General features: G+C 40.5%; 1 protein-coding gene across 4 annotated transcripts in view; it reads left to right on the forward strand.

The window, feature by feature from the left end:
- The first annotated feature begins 248 nt into the window (after positions 1-248).
- PACSIN2 (protein kinase C and casein kinase substrate in neurons 2) overlaps positions 249-24,027 on the forward strand; it is a 68,966-nt gene continuing 45,187 nt past the window's right edge. For 3 of the 4 annotated variants that reach the window (XM_042467590.1, XM_042467592.1, XM_042467593.1), the window contains exons 1-2: positions 249-412; positions 9,419-9,507. The gene's annotated coding sequence lies outside the window, so the exon portion shown is untranslated. The remainder of the gene's footprint in view (positions 413-9,418; positions 9,508-24,027) is intronic. The other variant, XM_042467591.1, reaches the window with a different exon arrangement.

Genomic DNA, 24,027 nt, shown 5'->3' on the forward strand with positions numbered 1-24,027 from the left:
ATAGTTATATATGTTTATTATTTTTATATATATATTTATACATGCCGCCTCTGCTGCAGGATCGAGGCAGCCTACAATATCAAATAAAATGCAATACAAATATAATATAATAATAATAATAATATAAAGCACAACATATGGTAAAATGCATTCTATTACTTCCCTCCCCAATAATAATACATTTTTATTTATATCTGGCCTCTCAGAAGGAAATTAGATGTATTAATTGCCTTTTCCTTTTGCAGCAGTCTCTGCCCTTCCCTCCCATGACTTTTTGAATCCCTCTGCCTCCCTTTCCTTGACTTCAAAGCTGTTTCTGAAGACTGGGATGGTGGAAAACTACAGGAATCCTTCCAGCAGCTCTTGAGGGAGATTGGAATTGGCTCAAGGGTGTCCTTTGAAAAAGCTCCAGGTGCGTCCACACTCTAGAAATAGTGCAGTTTGATGCCACTTTAAACTGTGGTGGCTCCAGCCTATGGAAACCTGGGATTTGTAGTTTTACAAGGTCTTTGGCCTTCGTTGCCAAAGAGCGCCGGTGCCTCACAAAACCGCAAGTCCCCAGGATTCTGTGGGATGGTGCCATGGCAGCTAAAGTGGTGCCAAACTGCACCATTTCTGCATTGTAGCCAGAGTGGCATAGTGGTACTGTATATGAGTATGGGAGTACAACTCTGCCGATCAGGATTCAATTCCCAGCCATGGAAACCCACTGGGTGACCGTGGGTAAGTCACACTCTCTCAGCCTCAGGGGAAGGGCATGGCAAACCTCTGAACCAATCTTGCCAGAAAAGCCCCAGATTAGGTGGGTCACCCTAAGTCAGAATTGACTTGAAGGCACACAACACAGATGGGTCTTTGTGGTCCTGGTCTTGCAGTCCTCCTTGGTGGTAACTGCGGTTCTTTCCTTTCCCTGAAAGGAGAGGGTTAGTAAAGGTTGCCAGCCTCTGTTCTTTCCCCTTTACTTGAGGAGAAGAAGTAAAACGGGGAATTATTTGCATGGATACAGGCTTATAACTAAATGACTCAGAGAGGGAGAAATCGCCTGGTCAGATCAGTGAAGGAGAATGGGGACAGGTAACTGCGTAATGGTACACCTGAATGGAAAAATTCTCTTTATGACTTGGAAGTTGTTCATGCCAGGCCCTGCTCTGTGATGTGATTGATAGCCACCTGCCATTGGGCTTGTTTTTATTTACTGGGTGCTGCTGTACCTGGGAAGGTAGAGTGTCTGCTTTTGAACTGGCAAAGGTGTGTATTCATCATTTGATGGTTATCTTCTGCATCTAGTTTCTGGCCATGTTTTGTCTCAGCTTTCATTTTAGTCGGACATGTTCAGTAAAGCACAGAGATGGTTGGGAAGTACAGTTGGCCCTCTATATCCTGATTCCTGAAAGCAAACTTTGATTTTACTGTCTTATGTAAGGGACACCGTTTTGCTATGCCATTGTATATAATGGGGCTTGAGCATCCATAGATTTTGGCATCCATTGGGGCAGGGTGGGGTCCTGGAACAAAACCCCAGCGGTTACCAAGGGTCCACTGTAGCAGTTGTTGGATTCAATACATACACCACAGGTTACTGACTGAATTCCAGGAACAGTACCTTGTTTACTTCTTGGGTGGAGAAATGTCTGAATTATGAGACTGTTAACAGCACCAGCGTTGTTTTTCTTTTGCACATCTAGCAATCTAGATACTCTGTAGTACTGTTCTTTCATTAAAAGAATCCCATAGCGTTATGCCACTTTAAAACAACTATTCATACTTTTATTACTTGTGTTATATCATTTATATGATCCATACTTATGTTTATTTTATAGTGTTTAAGGTTCCACAAGATCCTTCTCAGAGGCAGGCAGTACTGATGGAGAAGGACATTTGTGGGAAGATGGTTGTGCAGAATAATCATCAATGACAAAGAGGACATAAAGTAGTGAACGGCAGTGGTTGCATTCTGTTGTGGTTCTTTGTTTTTGCCACAGTGCGTTAGATTTCTTTCCCTCTCCAGTTCTCCTGTTCTCATTCGGGCGATTGAGAAGGGTGAACTGGACTTTTAATGGTGCCGCAGACTGGGAAAAGTGTTGGTGGATAAGATTAAAGTCTAAAGGTGATGGTCAACCCTGGGAAACTTTTATCAATTTGTTTAGTAAAAGAGACTAAACGACATTCCTGTAACTCTTTCTGGCTCTTTCGTCTGTGTTCCTTCATGTGGATCTGCAGTGACGTTACATATTGGAATAAACAATTGCTTCTAAGAGATACTGGCAATACAATACGGGGAAGTTTGGGCATGTTCTCTGGTTGGCACTTCTCACGCCAGACCACTCTGGGGAATAGAATTATGTGCCTTCAAGATGAAAGTTAAGGGAAGTGCTGCCTGGAGGATCTCTGTGGGCTTCAAGTTGGCCTATAAACATATGAACTGCATAGGACTTAAAAAAATTTATAGTGAGTATACTGGCCTTTGCCATGCCTGGCTACATCTTTCCTCAGCTAGTTGGCGGCTTTGGTTGTAATGAGTCAGATGCTTGTCTAGCTGAATAACGCTCCTCTCCCTCCACCCTTTTAGAAGACACCTCCTGTGTGAGACAAGAATTTAATTTATTCTTATAATGAATGCATGATACTTGGCTCTTTCAATAGCCACCCCTTTCTGGTTGAAAACATCTTCTGGTTAACGTAATTCTAACCTTGGATGTGTATATGTTGCAGTTCCTCTATAATTATCTAAACAAATTATCTCTCCTGGTTTCATGAAGTACATTAAAACAAGCTCTAAAGCTAAGTAAAATATTTGTGTATTTCACATTTTTATTGATATAAGAGTGCCAAACTATTCTTTTCTCTGGGAAGCATTTGCTTGGAATTCAGGGTTTGCTCAGATAATCAACCAAATGATATCAGTTTGTGTTCAGTTTTAAACTTAGGCCCTTCTCTTTGGCTGTGGAAAGATCCACAAACATTATTTTAAAAAACCATTGGGAGGAGGAATGGTAGATTAACATTTGAGATAAATTCCAAGTTTTCAAATGGCTGGTCGTAGAAAATAATCTCTTCCAATTTTTCAGAAGACTCTAGTAGAATAAGTTTGACATCTGTTGTTGAAACTACTGTAAGTAGTCTGCCACTACCTAGAAATACTGGTTTTAAATATAGATTTACAAAGCACAGATTTGTTCAATGTAATTTAGAGTTATTACCGTTGCTATTTTTTGCATACTTAACAGACCTTCTGAATCAGGATTGCTCATGTTTTTTGCTACTTTTCTCCCTGACTCTTCCAATAGAGAACAAGGATTGACAGCTTCCCCAAATAGTCCTTGGGAAAAGTAGAGATGTAGCTTTGAGTTTCCTCTGTGTGGATCACTAGCTTTTCTAAAACTGAAGTCTGGGGTCTTGGCAGTCTCAAAATTCGAACCCCCAAAGTTTGAAAGAATAATGTGTCATGAAAACATGGGGGGGGGGATGATGAGGGGGTCAATTTTGACTAAAAACTGCTTGATTTGTGTGTGTGTGTGTGTGTGTGCAGTAGTATGTAATACAGAGATGAGTTGTAGACATTTGTTGTGAATCTTTGTCCTTGTCCATTCCTTTAAGGAGAATTGCATGGAAATCTGTGAGGTCTGGGTGTCTGTAATCATGTTAGGGTTGTAAGATAGAACAGTTTTATTTATTTATTGGATATATACGTATCTCAGATGGGATTCAAGATGAATTCTGTTGGTGTACCACCTATTCCCCGTCTAACCATCTCCCTGTCTGAGTTGCTTGAGGTGGTCTCAGAAGTGTTTGTGTTGGGAGACTAAATGTCCTCATTAAGAGAATGGTTCAAGTGCCTGTGGCTACCAAGGGCCTGTTTCAGCTGATATCTTCCTTGTTTAGTTAAGAAAGCTAAGTCCTGAAGGGGAGAGGACATGATTGAATTGATCTGTCTCTGGAATCTAATAGATCTGAGTTGATTCCTGTACTTTCTAGTAATTTTTTTTAGCAACTAGAGTTGGCAATCATGTTAAAGCCTGGTTAATCTGTTAAGCAGAGTGGTGACAAGGCCAGTTAACATGAATGCTGACAGGCACCCTTTCCTGGAATAGATATGGACTTGCTGGTCATAGCCAAGAAGCTTAGGCCTTGCAAAGCACATAACTAGGCACCCCTCACATGTTCACAGTGGTGGGAAGACTTGGTCTGAATCTGATCAAACATGGGTTAGAGTTTTTGTTCTCAGTCTTCAAAACACCTGGAGGACCTAAGTTAGAGAACCACTAGGAAAGAGCCACCCCTATGTGTTAGAATCATAGAATCATAGAGTTGGAAGAGACCTCAAGGGCCATCCAATCCAACCTCCTGCCATGCAGAAATCTCAATCAAAGCATCCTCAACAGATGGCCATCCAGCCTCTGCTTAAAGACCTCTAAGGAAGGAGACTCCACCTCTCTCCGAGGAAGGTTGTTCCACTGTCAAACAGCCCTTATTGTCAGGAAGTTCCTCCCAATGTTGAGGCTTGCATCCATTGTTCCAGGTCCTGTTCTCTGGAGCAACAGAAAACAAGCTTGCTCCCTCCTCAATATGACATCCCTTCAAATATTTAAACAGGGCTGTCATATCACTTCTTAACCTTCTCTTCTTCAGGCTAAACATCCCCAGCTCCCTAAGTTGTTCCTCATAGGGCATAGTTTCCATACCCTTTACCATTTTAGTCGCCCTCCTTTGGACACGCTCTAGTATCCTTATCTGGACATTTGAAATACCCCAAAGTACAAAATGAGACTTGAGCATCCATGGATTTTGGTATCCATGGGAGGTCTGGGAACCAAACCCCAGAGGATACCAAGCATATATCTGTGAAGTGATTTGCAAATCAGAGAATATACTGATTGTATACATTTTCCGAGAAAAGAAATAATTCTTGGCAATTCTTTAAAAAGCTGTGGACTGTGGTCATAGCTGCTTCTGCTCCTCGGACCATTCAAGATGTTTTTTCAGGTTGTTAAAAATTATATTAGCTATGATAGAATTTGTATCCAATTCTATTTTAACATAATGTTTTTGCAAAATACTTTTGTATTTATTTATTTATTTATTTCCCACTCTTTCCCCAGGACTGGGACAGTTGTGCTGACAGATGAGTTGTTTGAAGATGAAAAATAGTCATCATGGTTCCTATGTTACTTGCTTTTTATTATTACCTTTGAGCAGTTAGTGCCAGCAGTGATTTAAGCTAGATATCATTGCATTGTTTTCTTGGGTTTTCCATAGGCCATTGCTTCTTTGTGCGCAAAGTTAATCTCTGGTAAGCGTTCTTTTTCAGCATGTTAACAATGGTATTGTGTGTTGACATATATACTCAAAGCTATCTGTGTATGCAACACCCCTGTTGCATGAGTGAATTCATTTTGCAATTGGGACCAGTATGCTGAACAGTAAGAGTCTGTGTTCTTTGCAATTTGTTAATCAATATGTGTAGCTCATTTCAGGTATTAGGTCAAACCTAATTCCACAATACCATGGCTCAGTACTGCTTGTCTGCTTTCATTTCCCATCCACATATCACTCTGGTTTGTAGGTAAAGAGGCCTCTGTCAGTGCAGTGCAGTGATTGTAAATATGCTGTGTGAGTTTAGACATCATGCCAAACAATAGTTAGTAAAAATCAGTTATTTGTAAACCTGCGTCAAAATATTGCTTGTTCTAGCATGAATAATCAGACTTAACAGCTTGGTTGATGCATAAATTTTGCTTATTTTTTCTTCTTCTTGGTTTAATCATACCTTAAAATGAGGAAGAGAAGGAAGGGGCTTTGCTCATGTCTAGGAGTCTTTTACATATCTTGATTTAACAATCTGAGATAATCTGAATCAGTTGTCTGTTTGTTTCTAAACACAGAGTCAATTCATTTTATCTCAGTTTATTGCCAAGCCTGGTGTAGTGGTTTGAGTGTTGGGCTGTGACTCTGGAGACCAGAGTTTGAATCCTGGCTTGGCCCTGTAAACCCACTGGGTGAGCGTGGGCAAGTCATACTCTCTCAGCCTCAGAGGATGGCACTGGCAAGCCCCATGATAGGTGACTTGAAGACATACAATAACAATAATTGGTTGCTATGGGTATACGTAACTGAGATTGTTCATTATTATATTTTTTAAAAATCTATTATTAGCTATGTGCATTTACAGATTGGACTGAATGAGAATAACTTTGTACCTTATGAGGACCTTTTAGTTCTCAGGAGTTGTAAGAAGATGTGTATACAGAAATACGTACATTTGAGCTAATGAGTTGGCCCAGATATTTCACAAGTATCATGGTGTAGTGAGATTTAGATTCCCCTGAATTGAAAAATAAGCTATTTGTGCTAAGTGTACTTTAGATATTAATATATTTTTGGTGTGGTTTGAGGGGGGAAAATGAAATGAAATTAAACATACAACGGGACATCACTGAATAGCTCGATTCTTTTATGAAATGTACTAAATCTGCCAGTACTGTGAAATATGCATGTTGTCCAAATGTATGGTTAATCAGAATTTGAAAAATATTGTGACAAGATTGAAAATACTTTGAAACTTGCTTTGGGCAAAATTGGGCAAGAACAAATGAAAAAATACCTCTGGTATTTCTACAGTTAGAAAGAATTTCACTCATGTGGCAAGTTGGGTTTGCCTGAGGGCTTTATTGAATGTTACTTGCAGAGATCTTGGCCTTGTACTGTTTGTGCAATGTTGTGGGAATTGGGGGGGGGGGGGAATGGCATCTGCTGCAAGCTCTTTTCCTTATGTTGTTGTTGTTGCTGTTTGCCTTCAAATCATTTTTGACTTACAGCAAACCCTAAGGCGAATCTATCATGGGGATTTCTGAGGTTAAGGGTGTGTGACTTGCCCAAAGTCACTCACTGCGTTTTCATGGCTGAGGGGGGATTTTAACCCTGGTCTTTAGAGTCATAGTTCAATGCTCAAACCACTACACCAGTCTGTCTCCTTTTTTCTAATGTATCTTGCAGTAAAATGTGTTGTAATTTGATAGTACAAATTGGAAGCAACCTATGCATGTTGGGAACTGTGGAACTGCCTACCGGCCTCAACGAAATAAAATAAAATACAAAATTGACAAAACGGTGACACCTTTATTGGCCAGCCGCAGTGCACAAAACACCACTCACCGTTTCTTCCTCCTGTGTGATTTTTTTAAATCATCTTTTTAAACTTTCTAACATGTTTTGCCTGATGAAGAAGCCAGTGGAGATTTGAAAGGCTGCACTATGTGTGTTTGTGCATTTTGGCTGGCCAGTAAAGGTATCACCCGTTTGTGGATTTTGTAGTTTGTTGTATTTTGTTATATGGCCAGCACAGCTACACCTCAATAGGTTTCCTCGTCCCAGTAAGTTGCGAGTTTGTATTATAAAAGTATAACTGTTTATTTCTTGAGCAGACACTTGCTTTAGATGAAATTGGGTGATTTCATTTATATGGCCTGTAATCACTTGTGCTGACTGAGCAGTTTAGTGAGTAGATTGTACAAGAATTTGAGACTGTAAGTAATGCTGAATAACTGAACTGTAAGTAGTATGTAATTTCAGTCGACAAGGAAGATGAGATCAGAAATGCAGATGAGCTTGTACACATTCATTTCTTCCCTGTATCAGCTGTTTTGAAAGGGAATTCCACTAGATGTAATACCAAGAAATTAAATTCATGAGTTGCCTTGGCAGTCTCCTGTGTCCCAAGCAGGTTGTGGTGCTTATTGGTCTTGTTGTGTGCTCCTGAGAATGGATACTTTGCGTGAACTTGCGAAGATTCAAAGCACAACATGACAGAGCTCACAAAAGTTGTTATTACATTTTGCAGGACAATTCCTAAAATCTCCTAGTCAACATTCTGGGTATTGGATTCCAAAAATGTTACTCTTTTAACCTCGGTGATGCAGCTGTACTGGGAAACTACTTCTGTGTGGGGTGGAGCACAGGGATTGCAGGAATGCAAAGGGTGCACTTACAGGGATTCCTGTTAAAATAATCATGATAGTGTTCTGTATATTTAGAAATGAGATCGTAATCTCTGGACAATTAAGTATGTGCTTCTGCAAATCTAGAGGATTTGTCACCAATCCCACTAATAGCAAAAATAAGTGGGATGTTCTGATAGAAATGGAGCATATTTGGGAATACTCCTACTCAGTATTCTTATATTCAGGATGAAGCAAAGGAAAACAGTTCCAAAGAACTTAGAAAATTTCGGCAGGCATAACTGTGCTCACCCTGAAGGGTGGATGAATGAGGAGAGAACTATTGTACAGTTTAAATGATGACTGTGATATGTTGGGGGGCGGAACCAGATTTGGGAGGGGTTAAGAAAATATGTACATGTCAAAAAAGATGTGAGAGCAAGAGTTAAGGTGCAGTATTAACTCTTATCAAAAAAGAAAGCATCTCCTTCTCTTAGTAGAGTGGCAAAAGGCAAGAGCTTCTTCAATCCTGGGAAAACATAAAGGAAACACTGACCCACCTCTTTTCATTTGATGCACTTTAGAGGGGAAACGCCAAAGAACTGCTGCCGCTTCCACTGTTTTCTTGCACAGGTGTTCAACCACCCATTAAGTTCTCCCGGGATGGACTAAATGCTTTCCTTTCACCTGTCTACTCAGAGAAGGGGATGTTTCCTTTTTTTGGTAAAAGTTAAGGTATAATATTTATATTGACCTAAGGATAAATTCACCCAAGATTTTTTGGGGTTGATTCTTTAATTAAAAAATTCTAGAAATATGCTTGAGTTACATACAGTTGGCCCTCTACATCCCTGGATTCTTTATCCACAGATTTAACCATCTATGGCATGAAAATATTGAAATCCCTCCCCCAAACAAAGTTTGATTTTGCCATTTTAAATAAGAAACACCATTTTACTGTGACATTGCATATATAGGACCTTGCTATTCATGGGGGATCTGTTGTGGAGCCCTCCCCCCACACAAAATGGATACCAAAAAAGTGAGATCTCAAGTTCCATTGCCCCTAATGGTGGTACTAGCATGATCATGTGAACGCACCGCCATTGAGGACTGCGGGGCTTGCCATCTGTGGATGCCTATCCTCGCAGATGGCAAGCCTGTGGGTAACAAGGCCCCACTGAACCTGAGTTCATATCCTCATTCAGCTTGAGAGAGTAACTTACCTGACAGGATAAATGTGAGGATAAATTGGGACAGTCTCATTTTGACCTTCATGGAGAAACTGGAAGTTAGAAAAAAAGATAGAGGTGCGTTACTATTTTAGATTATTAGTGCCCTAGTATACACTAATACACATTGCCTCTGTTAATTTTAAATTGTTGATTTAAGGTACATTCTTTAAGAACATTTTATTATGCTTTCAAAATAAAACTAGTTAAGCTTGTAACTTTGTCTTAATCTTCTTTTTTTTGGAACATAAGACAAAGTACAAGTCTGTTGGTTGAATAGTATCTGGGAAAATACATTCTCCCCTGTGGAAGTAAAGTTTACAGTTCAACTGGAAATACAGGTTAGTGGTTCTTTAGTCCTGATAATGATACAAGGTCCATGTCACTGAAAGTTAATCAAACAAGTGACTTAAGATACACTGCTGTGTCAGAACTGTGGCAGAAATGTGTTCTCATAGATTTTACAATAGTACTGTCTTAGCATATTCCAGAAACAAAATATCAGCTGTATATTTTTAGAATTTCATATGTGTATTTTATTCCCCATCACTATGTACGGCTCTGAAGGCGGGAAGTAAATAAATTCATTTGAGATGTGGTGCTGGAGAAGATTGCTGAGGATACCAGGGATGGCCAAAACGATAAACAATTGGGTTGTTTATCAAACCAGAACTCTCCCTGGAAGCCATGATGACAGAACTGAGGCTGTGGTACTTTGGCCATATCATGAGAAGGCATAATTAATTGGAAAAGACAATAATGCTCAGGAAGGTAGAAGGTAGTAGAAAGAGAGGAAGACCACATGCTATATGGCTCGATTCAATTGGGGAGGCCATGGGCCTGAATTTGCAGGACCTAAGTCTCATCCACAGGGTTGGCATGAGTTACAGGCCACTCAAGGGTAGTTAACAATGACAAATATTAAAATACACTTTTGATTTAAATCAAGGCCAAGAAAAATGACAAAATGACACCTCCACAAAGGTGCTTAATACACGGGCCAAATGGCCTGTGTTCCCTCCGGCCTGTTGTCCTGTACCAATGATCCAGGCCAATAGTCCAGGCTGGCATCTGCCATTCTGGCTGCTGATCTGGCCTGACTGTAGCCCAAAGGGCCCTTTAAGAACCCTGTCTGTTTGCTGTCTGCTACAGCCAGGAAACCACATAGGCTTGAATGACCTTTACTTGCTGCCACTGCATCCTTTTTGAAGGCCCTTGCTATGGCCTGTGATGTTGGAAGGGGAAGCCTCATGGGAGTATCCAGGTAATCTTTTTCTGCCCTTACAGGCCACAGTGAAGGTCTACAGATCGGACATGGTGGTGGTGGGAAGTAACAGGCACACAGCTACCTATGAACACCTGCCTGTTGTTGCATAGCCTAGGAATGGAACTATGTCAGAACCATAGGCAGGATACTGTAGGGTTGGCCTGTGGTACTGGCCCAAAGAGGTCACTTAGAAAGAGACCTATTAAAGATAATGACAGCTGGTTTTCTGAGATGACTGGTTGCATCAGAGTAGTAGTGTACAACATCTTTTGTGACATTTTGCTAGTGTTTGCTAAGAATACATGTAGTGTATAGAGATATAAAGATTCCAGAAATTTTGAAGATATGGGGGAAAGCCCAGTTTTATTTTGTGGTATTCTCAGGTAGACTGGAGTGTACTCTAGCTCAGAGATAGCTCTCTATTTCTTTAAAATTTGCAGCATGCCTTATAACAAACTTATTTGGAACTGAAAATTTCTCATCCTATTCATTCTGTGCTCTCCAAATTAACTTTCTACAATAGTATTTGTGTACAGCATTTTGGTAGACAAATATATTTGTGACACATAATTTTCTAAACTGGTTGTTGCCTAGTGATTATACAGGGAAATATAAAAATGGACTGGCGTTATTAATGAACTTTCTGTCTTGTAAATTTTGAGTGCCAAAGGCTGTTGAGCAGCAGGAGCCATTTGTCTTCATTTCTCTGAGTTTTCACATCTTGAATTTAGCCTGAATGACTGACCTAGTTATGCCTTGTCACTAATTGCTTCAAAACGGGTTCAAACGTGATGGTATGCCTGTTTAAAACTTACATTACTGTAAATCTGATTTTTTGGGGAGGTGGGGAAGAGCTGCTTATGTGGGTTATGTGTAGGATGTCCTATATAATTCTGTTAAGATCATCCTCTAAGACCAAGTTCTGGGATTTCTCCACCCTTTTAAGCAAAGTGGCGATCCTTTGGGAGTATTCTTCTCTGAAATATTGGTTTGGTGAGCTTATCTTTCGGACCCCAAGTTTATTTTCCCAAACATTTCATGGTTGCTTTGTTGTAAAGTGTCGTGGAAAGGTGAGATATAAGTGTAAGTAAATGAATAATTTATTCATATGTGTGTCTTTACCCTTCAAATGTATTTGGAAGTAGTATGGGAAATACTGTATATACTCGTCTATAAGTTGACTTCATATATAAGTCGAGGGCAAGGATATGACCTGTGGATTGAGGGTAAAATTTAGGAGCATATAGCAAAGCATGAAGCAAAGCAAAACAATGTCAAAGAACTTAAAAAATTCCAGCAGACATAATTCATTCTGCTTACTCTTAAGACTTGATGGATGAGAGAGTAGAGGGGGTACGGTGCTTTCAGGACAGATTATACTCTTGCTTTTCACCAGGGGATGGTTCCTTTTTTTAAATAAGAGTTAACATACAGTAAGGCCATTGACTTGTGGATAAGTTGACTCATGTTTTTTTGATCAATTTTTTAACCGTATGTCATAGATGAGGAGAGAAAATGGTTGTTCTAGAACATAGGATGTGTCAGGTGTGTGCTCAGAAGTTATCAGAAGTGGCTTCAACTGTGTGAAGCTGCAGAAAAACTGCTTACCTAATGTTTGCATAACCTTGAACTGCTGCAGACTTTTTCTTAAGGCAGTACTATGTCACATCAATTTACATATGTAGTTATAAAGCAGATGGCTTAAAGAAATACTGCTTGAAGTTATTGTGTGCTTGTTATCTGTATACCTGTGTATCTGAACAAGTAAATGGTTCAGCTTTTAACTGTAGATGATTGTTGTAATAGCACGGTGCTGAAATCTACAGCAATATTGTCAATAAGAGAGTTGCTTCATCTCATTTCATCCTTTTTGGGCTTAGACAGTGGCTGTATTGAGATGATTCTCCAAACCATGACTTAGGCTTTGGAGGATTCAGAATCGACAGAAGCAAACCTTTAGCTCATGATCTCATGTGCAGAGGCTAGTTTGTTCTCAGATCTGATTTAAGAAAATACGTGGCTGCTAAACATTAGAAGCAGAAGCTTTAAATCTCCACCGCTCCCAACAAAGGGGAAGAGGCCAGGACATGAGCCCAAGTTTCATTTCTGCTTATTGTCATTACGACAAACCATAATTTCTCATTTTCCTCTAATTGAACCTTTTTGTGCATTTGTAGAAGAGCAAATGATCCAGTTTTTTTCTGAAAGAGAAAGGATGATTTTTTTTCATTTCAAGTGTGAAAGATCTGCCCATTTCCTTTTTAGGATAGTCACCACTGTTCACCATCTGTTTGATTAGCTGTGGGACTGGCATTTATTTTGTTTATGTGAAAATAATTGTAGTTGGGAATTAGCCAGCTAAAGCATGTTAGTCCCCTTTTCCAGTTGACATAGTTTCCTATCCTTGCACGCATTGTATCGGTTGAATGCTACCAGCCAGCAGTGGCCATTTGCCCTAATTTCTGTGAGCCTTCAACAGATTTTGACTTTAGGCTAGACAAATGACCCAGTTATGCCCACTTGATAATTGGATGCAGATCAGGATTCCACTCAATACAGTGGTAATAGATGGATCCATTTTTTAAAAAGTCTGGGTTTGCTTAATTCATGTGTAAAGTAGTGAAAGTAGTATAAGGCTGCCAGTAGGTCTTATTTGTTTTTAAAGAGTAGCAGTGGCAAGCAGATGGTGGGTCTTCTTTGTTATCAGATCTTAAGAGCATTAAAAGGTCTTGATGGGGCTGTGCACACCAGCCATTAAGGCCAGCCTGGGGGTGGAATTGGGGCATCCACATGATGCACGCCCCGACTCTGTGCACTGCTTCTGTGGCACTGTGTCCACATGACGCAGAGCCAAAGGAGTGCCTTAAAACCACGGCGCCACAGCTATTGGTGTCTTTCTAGGGCGCAAAAAAGGAGCCACAGAGAGGAGAGATTGGGGGCCACGGTGTGTGGTTGCCATGGCCCCAATCTGGCCATGGGGCAGTCCGCATGGCCTCTTACTCTCTCTCTTTATATAGATCTTGTGTTTTCAAAGCTTCTGAGGTTGCCTTGGTTTGGGGGACTTACACCATTTGAAATGAAGCAGGTGATTGCCAGGCACACTACAGTGATCCCTCCACATTCACTGGGGTTAGGGGTGAAGGATATATGTGAATGTGGGGAAACTGCAAATAAAAAAACCCTGTTCTTTTTACCTGAGAGAACACCGCTCTAGGAATCTTCAGGTCCTCCAGTGCAACTCTGTGGTCAACATCTGCCAGAGGTTGATCATAGAATCATGTTGGAGAATCTACAAATGCTTAGAGAAGTGTTTTCTCTAGGAACCTCTTGGTTCTCCAGCATAACTATGATCAATGTCTGGCATAGTTGCCCTGGAGGACCTAGAGATTCCTAGAGAGGACATATTAATCAAAACTACAAATAATCAAGTCTGCAGAAGTCAAAGCCACAAATGCGAAGGGCCAACATGAATCTGCATGAAGAATACAAACCAAGCCCCCACATATGGGTCCAGATGATGCGGTCAATGCTGAGAGTCATGATACCTTGGTCATGATACAGAGTTCCTGCTTGGGGAAGGTGCCTTATCCACTTTAGGAAAATGATAAAAAATCTTTTTTGTAGGCCTTTCCCTGTTTGTAAATTGATTAAATACACAGCTCAGGTTGTGTGTGTGTGCATGCACACTGATTCAAAGACTGATGTTGGTGATGTTTTTAGAAGCAGGTATTGGTAAATTGGATTGTTTAATTTATAATGGAATTGGTTAGTTGTAGTTCAAGATTGTGATCTCCTCCTGGAGCAGATGCAGAGCAGTGGGATATAAATTTAACACAACCTCTTTTAGGTCTGTGTGCACATATCATATGTAGAATAAGATCATTGTTCTTCAAGCAAAAATTGGCGTTCTGTAATTCTTTACCCAAAATGGTCACAGTTTTAGAAACACTATTGCTGACTTTACTTTCAGAGTCTGAAAGAGGCAGGCTGTTTCAGAAACTGCAGTACATAACATTAAAAAAAAGTTAAAAGAAAAAAGATCCGAGTGCTGCAGTATGAAAGAATGACCTTAGCTTGAGCTACAAGGATTTTGAAGCAGCCGACAGGAAATGATGAAATGTGCTGTGACTATTCTGTTCGGAGAATGCTGGAGGTCATACACAGTTATGTTGGGTGAGGATAGGTACCAGCCCAGATCTGCACAGTTATATAACAACATTGATACTTTGAAGAATGTAAGACGTGTAAGGTATGCATGAGCAGATAAATGATAACAGAGAGTTAAGTTAAAATTGCTATCCAGACATAAGCCACTGTTTAGGATGATAGATAAAATACAAATTGGTGTGAGTAGAATTAGTTTGGTAAAACTAAACTGTCTTTAGTAACACAGAAGTTCTAAAAGGGAAAGGGGTTTTAGAAGTACAGTGTTGCACATTGCAGATAGACTTTTAGTGGCTGTAATATTCTCATGTCTTCATTGAGATATTTTAAAATGCAGATACTGTGTGTTTCTTGGTATTTTAAAACTAGGGTTGTTTCTGTTTTATGTTTAGTCACGTCATGTTTTGAATCATTTGCATAGGTGGAATTTTTTCTTCTAGCTAAGGAAGCAAATAGGCTTTCCCAAGATTTCTGTGACTGCTCTGATGTTAGTGTGGAGAACTAATAGGGATTTGGTGTAACAACCCTATTAGTTTTTTAAAAATAGGTTTCTCTTTCAAAGTTTTCACATTACCAGCAGCTTAACTTGTGCACTTCCGTATGGAACAGGACTCTGTACCACACTGAGTTTAAATTTTATGGGCAATAATACAAGAATAACACAGCAGACAAGCAAAGGACTGGTTTTAGGTGTGAAACAGAAAGTTTAGGTCCACAGTGAATTTAAGAGTTCCTCTTGTTCATTTAAAGAGCAGTAGATCAGGTGTTAGATTATAAAACCAAGGTAGCCTGAATACCTTAAAGGCAGCAGATCCCATATGATGTTGGAAGCTAAGCAAAATCAGCCCTGGTTAGTGCTCGGCTGAGAGACCGCCAATGAATACCAGGTGCTGTAAGCTATATTTCAAAGGAAGAAACTGACAAAACACCTCTGCGTATTCCTTGCTTAAGAAAATCCTATGAAATTCATGGAGTTGACATAAGTTGACAGGTGACTTGGAGGCACACACAGAGGATATGAAAAGACAGTTATTTTCTTTTGAGGTGGCTTATCAGTATGTACTATTCGTGCTAGTGATGATCTGATCTGATAATTTTATGTTTAAGTAGAATCAGGTTGCTTGAAAGACTTTCTGATTATTTAATCAGCCTAGATGGTGTCATGCAGTTATTTCAGAAGCTTTTTTCTTCCTTTGCATCTGAAATTTAAATGAGATTCTGCCAGATTATTGCCACGGGGAAAAAAGTGAAATAAAGAGAATAATTTTGCAACTATGTGTTTTCAGAAATTTAATTATTAGTTAACTGCCCCAACTAACTCTTTAAATTAAGAAAGGGCATCTAACATTACTAATTTATAATGCAGGTCATGTTGAAATGTATGAGCATTGAACTATTCATGTTGATGAATACTTTATGGAGAAGTGGCATTATGTTCAATACACAACTAGTTCTGCAACTGCTTAATATGTACACTTGTTTTTTAGATGAGCAGTTAAAATTTCATGACTGCTAACATTATTGCTTAATGGGCTTTTATTTGGTTGAATTCAGATTCACTTGTAACAAGCCAAAACTGTTCAGTTGCAGCAGCAGAATTTCAAGCTGAGTTATAGGCTGCAAGCCATTGAACTCCACTATCATTTGTGGCTCACTAGTGAGAATTTCATGCTAGAGTAGATGTATAGCTATCTCTGAAGGCAACACCCCTGTCTGTCGCCTCCTTATTGCCTGACATTAGCAAGGCATAGTGTGTAGCAAAATGTTGTGACACTTCTATTTTTCCATATCTGTCTTCACTTTATTTGCTGCCATTTGAAAGAAAGAGAAGATTCTGAATGTAGTAATGTGTGTCACACATTTTGCCTTGTTAAATATTTACTGGGTAGGAGAGAAATATCAGCCTACATACCTTAAAGGTACCAGATTTGTCTGATCTTGGAAGCTAAGCAGAGTCAGTCCTGGCTACTCTTTGCATAGGAGACTGCCAATGAATTACAAGTGCTGCAAGCTGTATTTCACAGGAAGGAACTGGTAAAACCACCTTTAAGAATTCCTTGCCTAAAAAATCCTGATGAAATTCATGGGGTCGCCATAAGTGGATAGGCAACTAGGTTCATGACAAACACATATACATACATTTTCATCCATACTTTCTCTCTGTGCCTGGGAATGGGCTGCTAGAAGCAAAGAATGCAGAGTGATTTTTAGTTCTGTGGGAGCAACAGCTGATCCACTCACAAACACACCTTCCTCCCCACTTTCCCTCTATGCCTGGGAATGAGAGTGCAGGGCGATTTTTATTTCTATGGGAGTAATACTTGATCCAATCACAAACACACACACACACACACCCCTTCCTCCCCACTTTCCCTAGTCCAGCATACATGCACATGCGTGTGCGTGCACACACACACTCTTCCCCCCCCCCCCCAAACTGACTCTTCACCCCTGCCTCCTCCTCATTCTTTTTGAAAAGACAAGCTGGCCACTGCAGACAAACTGTGGACAGGCCAGCAGTAAAGAGTTATCATTCTGGGGAGACTACTATAAAAGTAGGTTTCTTGTCAGGATTAAAGGGTTGAGGGCACCTGTGACTGTTTAATCCCACTCCAAGAAAAAAAGGGCTACAACCCGGGCTCTTTGGTACTTCCTTGCTGCGGCATAACTTTGGCCCCAAAACATGCTCATGATTTATACATGAGATCGATTCATAGTTAAGTACATTTTATGCCACTTGAGATGATTTGCATATTATAGTGCGCCTGCACTGTACGTGGCTTCCAGCCTACGCAGAAGCTGAGAGAGGGAAAAACAATGGGGCATGCGCTTGTGGTGCGTGCACCACACCATGCCACAGCCTTGTACCCCATTATTTTCAAGCATACATGCTTTTTGCCTTGTGTGTGTGTGTGGGGTCTGGAATGGATCCTCCACATAAGAGAAGGGTCCACTGTACATACATTGGAGATTCAGCTATGCAGAATGTTCCAGCAACAGCCATAGTGACACAAGTCATAAGTGTCCAGAACTACTGTTTACTTGGTTGCATTTTCTGCAGGGATGAGACATCTTCAAGTCATCTGGCCTGGTTCTGTGAATGAATCTGTAAGACACCGGATGTAGGAGAGATGATTTCTAGAAGGAGCATGACTTGCTGTTCTATACTTTTCAGTGATTAAATTAATGATGGATGTTGGATCAGTAAAGAGGTTAGATATTATAAGTCAAATGGCATTTGTTGTGCCTTCGAGACTTTTCAAATTTATGGTGACCCCTAAGGCAGTGATTTCCAGAGTGGGTGGTACATCCCTCCAGGTGAGCTGTGTGAGGGAAAGGGGCAGCAGCAGTTCCTTCAGTCAAAGTATTGATGCACAAGAAAGACAAGTGGAACCAGCAGCCTTTAGGACCATGGTGGGGGTGATGATTGCATGAAACTTCTTTTCAGGGTTCCTTAAAACCACAATGCAGCATCACTGATCATTTAGTTAAGAAAGCCTTAAAGTACTTGATTAGACCTAGTTCAGTAGACATCATTTCATCTATTCTTATCCTCTGTATTAAATCTTCTTCTTGTGGTATCCTGTTCATGGTTTTCCTGCACGATCTATGGGTTCTTTACAAGCATAATATACTTCTGCCAGGGCTTGCCTTCCACGTAAGCTCAAAGCCACGGAAGGCAAGCCCGCCTATGGGAAGAGCTGACTGTATTTGGGTTAGTGCATCTGATACTATTTCTCTTTCTCAGATCAATGGCTCCTATGAACTCTTAATTCAGACATTCACTAGATTCTAATTAGATTCAGCTGGCAACATACGTGTTTCAGGACCATAGAAGGTACGAAGGCTTTGTACAGGCTATTTCTGCTTTTCGCTGCCTTAAATCTGGGGTGCCCATGAAATTTGTAGTGCTTCTGTTGTAATAAGATTTGCTGGTTAGTTCATTACAATTTGGTGGTTCTTGGGGCTCCTGTCATCTCTGTTTGATAAAATGTGCCCTTTGTCCAAGCTGATTCTCTTAAATTTTCTAGTGTAGGAATCATTTTAGTTGTCTTGGCCATTGTTCCTGTCTTGTTTCTCTGAAAATGCAGTGCCATCAGTTCAGAGAATTTAAATACTGTAGTGTTTGGCTTGAGCTGTGTTTTGTTTTGTAGATTTACTGCTTTACAATAGACATTGTTAACATCAATATGTGTGGTATTGCTGTATTAAAAAGAATGCTTAAATGCTGACATTGCTCTGTAGTTTTATATTTTATCTTTGTATTAAATTTTTGTTTTGCACATTTGCAAGCTATTGTAAGTAGTCCAGTAGGAAGTTATCTCAGATGGAAAAAATAAAGTAGTCCACAGTAAAATACTTGTGTCCTTGAAATATCAGTAAGGATTGTCATGAAGGTATGCACATGCATGAAATTTTATACCATGAATATTCTGTCTTTTTTGCCCCATTAGAAAACCATTCCAGGTCTGTGCCCCTCTTTAAGAAGTGGGCCTGTTAGGAAGATGGAATCTAATATGTTGATCCTTGAAAACCTTAATTCTTCATTGTGATCTCTGTGAATCACACAAATGGGTTTCCTGCTCCTGTGCAGAGATGTTTGGAAACTTCTAGAATCATTAGGGAAGATTTTTTTGGTGGTAGCTCTGTCCACCCTGTATATACCCCTAGTGCCCCACTCTTTTCCCCCAGTTCCCTTTTGTCTGCTGCGCTAGCAGCATGATCTTAGAATCACTCTTCAATTCAAATTTAACAGATTCTAGTCTAAGTTTTGGCTTTTGATTTCAGTTTTCAATTGGATTTTGGCATTGGTGTAGAGTTTTTACTGGCTTTGACTCAGTTTGACTTTGACTTGTCTTGTGATTTGGACATTGTTTGATCTGCAATGGATTGATTTCGGATTGGTAATATGCCTTCTCAGTCTGTTGTTTAAATGGTGTGAGGAATGTGGTGTGAAAATCCTTGGCAAGACAAACACACTTATTGTTTGCTCTGCCTGGTTGAGGGGCACAACATGCAGATATGTGTCCACTGTAGGGTCTTTACCCCTCAGGCCAGGAAAAATTGGCTCTCCTGCCTGCAGTCATTGTTATATGAAAGGGCCATGAAGCCTCATGTGCCCCCGACTGCAACCAACTTGGTCCCGCCACCATCCCCACCTCAACAAAGGTCTTCCACTATGGAAGCTGCCTGGCAGGCTGATGCTCCGCGCCTGAGTTTCTTAAGGTTGAGCATGAGCCATCATCAGCAAAGCATCGACGCTTGACTGCGGCTGCTGAACCCAAGGATCCACCTGCAAACAAACGGAAATTCTTGTCAGCTGTAACTAATTCTACCTCTAAGCCCTCTAAAAAGGCATCTGAAAAGGGACAGAAAACTGACACAAAAAAGAAGCATAAACATTCCCTGTTGCACTCCTCTTCTAAAAAGATGGCTGTATTGTATTGGATGAGCGACCTGCAGAGAAGGCTGCCTCCCCGGTACCCTCTATTCAGTTAGTTGAGGCCTAGGTTGCTTCTGTATCTGAGGGAGAATGAGTCAGCTCTCCAGTACATTGATCCCCTTCTCCAAGGCCCTTGTCACCTCTGTTGGCCATTAGATCTCTCTTTCCCCAAGCTCGAGTCCTCAACTGACTTTTGGTTTCTGCAGTCCACCATTCTGAAGCGGACTTTCATCTTGGTACCGACCATTGACATGAATTCAATTCCCGATCCCTTATTGCCGAGCCATGTGTATAGAGCCCTGAAAGTTTCCAACATGATGTGCTGTTTGATCATGAGACTGGACTTTACTACATGCCGGTTGACCCGGAGTATCATTTCCAGCATTATGTCTATGAGGTGCCTAGAGGTTCCCTGGGTTCTCCTATGGGTTCAGTAATCCTTCAGTCAGCTCTTGTGTCAGAACCCAAACCATTGGCTACGGCACAGACAGAACGTCAAGCACCACCAGTTCTGCCGCTCCATGAATCCTTGGCTGACAGACCTCTACCGGTGCTTCTGCATTCACTACGTGCTGTCACAAGTAGACCAGAACTTTTACCAGTTCTGAGTTTAACCTTTCGGACTTTCCACGGCTTGAAGGGTTTTTACGAAGTGAATGGCAGTGGTGACTGCCATCCTCCATCAGCACAGTATATCAGTCTTTCTCTATCTGGATGATAGGCTTCTTACAACAACCTTGAGATAGTTTCATGTTCAAAACATCCAGTTCACCATGTCTTTGCTTGAATCCCTTGGTCTCATTATCAGTGAGTAAGTCCCATCTCTCTTTGTCTCAAGAGATCAGGTTCATCAGGGCCATGCTGGACTCAAAATGAGGACTGGCCTACCATCTGCAGGACAGGTTTGAATCCTTAGTCCAGGCAGTGCAGGCTTAGATCTGTCACAGAAGGATCCTTGCCCACTCAGTACAAATCGCTCTTGGCCACATGGCCTTCACCAACCCCAGTTATTCAATGGTCTCAACTTAGGTTTCAGCAATTCCAATCTGGGTTCCTGTCCCTATTAGACCCTCTGAGAGTCTCTCCCTTCAAATGGCTTCAAGACCTGGTAGAATGTTACATTGGTGGCTGGACACCAACAGTCTGTGCATCCACACAGCCAAAGCTCACCTGGCTCACTGACATATCTATGGATGGCTGGGGCGCTCATGTAGAGGGCCTCACAGTTCAGGGACAGTGGTCCTCCAAGAAGAAACTGCTACACATCAATGCTATCATGATGCTAGCAGTAGAAAAAGCCCTAAGGTCCTTCGAATCCCTGCTTCAAAATCAGACAGTGCTGCTGCTCACGGACACCACCACCATAATGTACTATCTCAACAAGCAGGGCGGGACAGGGTCCGAGACATTACTCGACCTGACCCTTGGAATCTGGGAGTGGTGCATCGAAAGGTGCATCACGCTTCAAAGCTCTCCATCTACTGGGCGAGGAGAATGGACTGGCACATCAAGTCAGCCGATCCTTGAATTCATGTCACAAATGGATGCTCAATCCAGAAGTGGCACAGAAACTGTTCTGTCTCTGGAGTACTCCCAAAGTCGATCTCTTTGTGACCTACCTGAACCGTCAATGCCCACAGTTTTGCTCAAGGCACCAAGTTCGAGGCATCTTCAGTGTTTGAAGAGCGCTTGCATTTTATGTCAACCATACTTTGGATTTGAGACAATCTGAGAGACTGTTTGCTACTTTGATTCAAAGCTTGGTCTTCCAGTCACTTAGCATTCCTCGAAATGGATGACTGCTACTATCCATTTAGCCTACGAACTCTCAGGAAAGACTCCTCCCACTTCAATTCGAGCACACTCTCTCAGGATGGTAGCAGCATTCTCTGCTTTTCTCAATGGAGTGCCCCAGAGGACATCTCCAAAGCTACAGTCTGTTCCCGGCCACTGACTTTCATCTCCCGCTACAGGGTGGATAGCATGGCAAAGAATGATGCAGCTTTTGGGAGGCTGTGTTGCTTTCTGGTTTGCATTGAGGTTTGTTGGGTTGCATGCTTTCTACTTGAATGCTTAATAAAAGACAATTTGATTTACTTTTCATAGTGCTTTCTGTCTTGGCACTCCCTCTTCCTGTGACTACAGCTTGCTAGTCTAACCCATATGTGTGATTTACAGAGACAACGATTAAGAAGAATAGGTTGCTTACCTGTAACTGCAGTTCTTTGAGTGCTCATCTGTGAATTCACGCAAAACCGCCCATCCTCCCTTCAGGTCGTGTCATGCTCTTGCACATGTTCTCTCATTATGCAGCTCATGGTGTCCAATGGGAACTGGGGGAAAAGAACGGGAATGCTAGAAGTATATATAGAGTGGGCGGAGCTACTGCCATAAAGTCTTCTCTGGCAATTCTAGAAGGTTCTGAATGTTTGTGGGAAGGTACAGAAAAACCATTTGTGTGAATTCACAGATGACAACTGAAAGAACTAAAGTTACAGGTAAGCAACCTGTCCTTTTTTTCTAATTTATTTTCTTCTCTAGAATTGCTTTGCTTCCTGAATCCGTCCTTTCTTTTTCTTCCTTTTTTGCAAGAGGGGACATTCATTTGTAAAATGTACATGTATTCTGTAAATTGGTTTAGACAGAAAACGCTGTCATGTAATAAAAGGTTAGTTATGGGTTATTATTAATATTTCAACAAACCAGCCTCTTCCTTTAAAAATAAACTCTGAAAATTCTTGAGTTAATGCTGAAATGCTGAAATATTCTAGCATTTGAAGGAACAAAAACTGAAACCTATGGAAGTATTTAAAAAGGCTTGAGTGGTCCATTTTGTAGCTTATTTTAATTTTTTTTAAATTCCATTGCTTTCTTAATCTGATGTTTTCCCAGAAGAGCCAATGAGGGAGTGGTTCAGATAAATCATTTATTAGTGGATATTATCTAAGGACATTACACAATTTTTAAAAGGTTTTTGGACTCAGACTTTTGGTCAGCAGCATACTCTGTGTGTATTTCATAGCATGTTGCTCGTATTAAATATATGTTGAGACTGTGGAACAATTTCAGTGCTTTCAGTCATCTACTTGCCACCCTCTTGATTTTCTTCTTTCTGAAGCATATTTAGAACATTTTCAGCTGAAAAGAGAAATGTGTTTATCAAAGAAACTCTGAATCAGTGGCTAGTAAGGTGCCTTATACTGAGTCAAAACATTTGTTCTGGGGTGGTATCTTTAATATTCTCCATTCCATTATTTAAAGCATGTCCTCTTTAATATTTGTTAAATACTTTGAAAGCAATTTTAGTGTGTTTCCCAATAGAACTTTTAAAATTCCTGCAAGTTTCCAACTTTTAAAATGATTATTGTGATACAGTCAAATCTCATTCACTGGGGGTATCTGTTAATAGTGCTGTGGAAAGGAATCTACAAACTGTTTCTAAAGTTGCACTTGTAGGGAAAAATGAGTTCATTAATCTTTGTTCTTTAGCCTTTGAGTATTGGTCATTACACTATCCCATTTAAAAACAGTGATATTTTCAAGTAAAGCAGTTGGCACTTTAATATTCTAGTGGACTATGCACAGTTATGAAGAAAAAAGATTTTGTGTGTGTGTGTGTGCATTTGGATGGAGTTAGATAGCTTTAAGCTCCAGGATACATGTGTGGTTCTGTGCTTGGCACTCAGGTTTGTTTTTGAGCAGAACTTCTGTTTATATATGAGAACAACATTGGGCGGGAACCAAAGGGTTACTTTAGGTGTGCCTAGTGGAATTTCTTACTCTTCTTTCAGTAGAACCAGCACTGGAATTAAAAAGAAATGTTTAAGAGTGAGGAGAGTTTCAAATGAGATTTACAATATGACAATTTGCAGTGTGGGTGGTGGATGGTGTTTGGTTGGAGAAGTAGACCTCTCAATATATATATTTTTAAATTAAGTCTACTTTGTGTAACTTAGAAAATCCATAAATAAGAGCGTATCTTGAAAG

This window comes from Sceloporus undulatus, chromosome 5 (genome assembly GCF_019175285.1).
Source record: "Sceloporus undulatus isolate JIND9_A2432 ecotype Alabama chromosome 5, SceUnd_v1.1, whole genome shotgun sequence".
Lineage (NCBI taxonomy): Eukaryota > Metazoa > Chordata > Lepidosauria > Squamata > Phrynosomatidae > Sceloporus > Sceloporus undulatus.